The following is a 3,045-nucleotide window of genomic DNA, read 5'->3' as shown; positions in this document are numbered from 1 at the left end:
GAGCGGCCACTGCACTCCAGTCTGGGCAGCAGAGTGAGACTCCAACTCAAAAAAAAAATTTTTGTGTGTGTGGGGATGGACTCTCTCTATGTTGTCCAGGCTGGTCTCGAACTCCTGGCCTCAATCAATCCTCCTGCCTCAAGAAACCTATTTTAAAAACAAAGAAACTAATAGGTTAAGAGTAACAAATACAGCAAAAGATATATCATACAAACACTAATCATAAGAAAACTAGAGTGACTATATTAATATTGGGTAAAGTGAATTTTAGGACAAGTTATCCTTCAAGAGATAAAGGACCATTTTAATGAAAGAAGGTGTAATGCAGTAGGCCCAGATCTGAAAGGACTTGCACGTGATGTTTACCTGTTCCAAAGAAGTCACTTGGAGGTACCACAGGGAGAGACTGGTTTATTACACTTATGGGAGGGTCACCAATGGCTACAAATTGGTCTTGATGAAGAATCTGCACCCCAGGACCACACAGCAAACAGTTTTATAATCAAGCAAGTTAATTATTTAAATTCCTATACAGTGTTTACAGTCACATTAAGAGTGATGACTACATTGTCTTTTTTTTTTTTTGAGTAGGAGTCTAGTGAGGATACAGCTAGAAGTTAGCTGTCTGCAAGGAATGAGAAGATTCCTCACCAGGAACTGAATCTGCTAGCACCTTGATCTTGAACTTGACAACCATCAAAACTAAAAAGTCTATGGAGCAGTATGCTCATGACTACTGCAGCCTCAGCCCGGTGGGCTCAGGCAATCCTTCCACCACAACCTTCCAAGTAGCTGGGACTACAGGTGCGTTCCACCATGTCCAGCCAATTTTTAAAGTGTATTTATTGTTGAGACGAGGTCTTGCCAAGTTACCCAGGCTGGTCTCAAATCTCTGGACTCAGGCAATCCTCTTGCCTCCACCTCCCAAAGTGCTGGGATTATAGGTGTGAGCCACTGCTGCACTAGCTTGTTTTTATTTTTGTTTTTGTTTTGAGTTGGAGTGCCACTCTGTTGCCCAGGCTAGAGTGCAGTGACAAGCTCACAGCCACCTCAGCCTTGACCTGCTGAGCTCAGGTGATCCTTCCGCCTCAGCCTTCCAAGTAGCTGGAATTACAGGTGTCTGCCACCACACCCTGCTAATTTTTTTGATTTATTGTAGAAATGAGGTCTCACCAAGTTGCCCAGACTGGTTTTGAACCACTGGGCTCAGGCAATTCTCTCGCCTCCCCGCCTCCCAAAGTGCTGGAATTACAGGCGAGAGTCACTGTGCAGGCCTACGCTGTCTTTAAGTTGCTTGGTTATTTGCATTCTGTGACTCATTAACACTATGATTTGTTACAGGGAACATGCATATCCTATAGATAACATCCTTGGCCAGGGGCTGTTCCTTGGAAAAGGGCAGGAAGAAACCAGATATGGAGGAAAGAGGCAATGTCCTGGACATTTACCCTACAGAAGAGTTAATTAAGAAGACAGAAGCCGGGCTCGGTGGCTCAACCTGTAATCCCAGCACTTTGGGAGGCTGAGGTGAGTGGATTGCCTGAGCCCATGGGTTCGAGACCCGCCTGGGCAACTTGGTGAGGCCTCATCTCTACAATAAAATCAAAAAATTAGCCGGGTGTGGTAGCGCGCGCCTGTAGTTCCAGCTACTTGGAAGGCTGAGGTGGAAGGATTGCCGGAGCCCAACAGGTCGAGGTTGCGGTGGCCAGGAGTGGGCACTGCGCTCCAGTCTGGGTGACAGAGTGAGACTCCAACTCAAAAAAAAAAGAAGAGAGACTAGGTGAGGCAGTTCATTCCTGTAATCCCCCAGCACTTTGGGAGCCGGAGATGGTAGGATCACTTGGAGCCCAGGAGTTCGAGACCATCCTGGGCAACAAAGTGAGACCGTCATCTCTACGAAAGGAAAAAAAAATTAACCTGGCTACTTGGAAAGTTAAAGCAGGAGGGTTGCTTGATTCCAGGAATTTGAGACTGCAGTAAGTTTTCATCATAGCTAGATGTCGTCACTGCACTCCATCCTGGGTGACAGAGGGCAATCATGTCTCAGGGTCTCACTCTGTTACGCAGGCTACAGTACAACAGCACAATCATGGTTCATTGCCTTTTTGACCTCCTGGGTTCAGGTGATCCTCCCACCTCAGGACCCCAAGTAGCTGGGACTATGGGCATGTGCCACCACACCCAGCTAATTTTTTTGTTTTTGAAGTTGTTGCTGTTTATTTATGACAAATGTTTCATACCCATGATCTCTCCAGTTAAAAGTTCGTTGAGACGAAGTCATTGACCTTGGCCAATCAGAGAAAGGAGTCATCAGACTCACTCATCCTGCTAATGGCCCCGCAGACAGCATAGGTTCTAAACTGGCCATTAAACCTGCCCATAAAAAAAAATTCAAGAAGAGATAACACACCTGAATGAGTGTGCTCCTAGTAACAAATCTTCAAAATGCATGTCTTAGTACATTTTCTGTTGCTATAACAGGTTGCCGCAAACTGAATAATAAGAAAATAAATGTATTTGGCTCATGGTTCTGGAGCCTGGGAAAACCGAGAGCATGCCACTGGCATCTAAGCTGAACTAATTCTTTTTTTAATTAAAAATTTTTTTTTTTTTTTTTAGTTGGAGTCTCACTCTGTCTCCCAGACTGGAGTGCAGTGGCATGCTCCTGGCCACCGCAGCCTCAACCTGCTGGGTTCCGGCGATCCTTCCACCTCAGCCTTCCAAGTCGCGGGAACTACAGGTGCACGCTACCACGCCCGGCTAATTTTTTGATTTATTGTAGAGATGAGGTCTCAAACCCGCAGGCTCAGGCAATCCACTCATCTCAGCCTCCCATTCTTCTTTTTTTTTAATCAGAAAGCTACTTCTGCAATAGCTAACCCACTCCCCATTAATTCATTCATTAAAACATTAATTCATTCATCCTTATGACCCAATCACTACTTAAAGGTCCCACAATTTAATACCCTTGAAATGACAATTAAATTTCTTTTTTTTTTTTGAGTTGGAGTCTCACTCTGTCTCCCAGACTGGAGTGCAGTGGCT

Source organism: Carlito syrichta, unplaced genomic scaffold (assembly GCF_000164805.1).
Source record: "Carlito syrichta isolate Samal-C Ts95f unplaced genomic scaffold, Tarsius_syrichta-2.0.1 Scaffold316346, whole genome shotgun sequence".
Taxonomy (NCBI): Eukaryota; Metazoa; Chordata; class Mammalia; order Primates; family Tarsiidae; genus Carlito; species Carlito syrichta.
Note: the sequence above shows the minus strand (reverse complement) of the source record.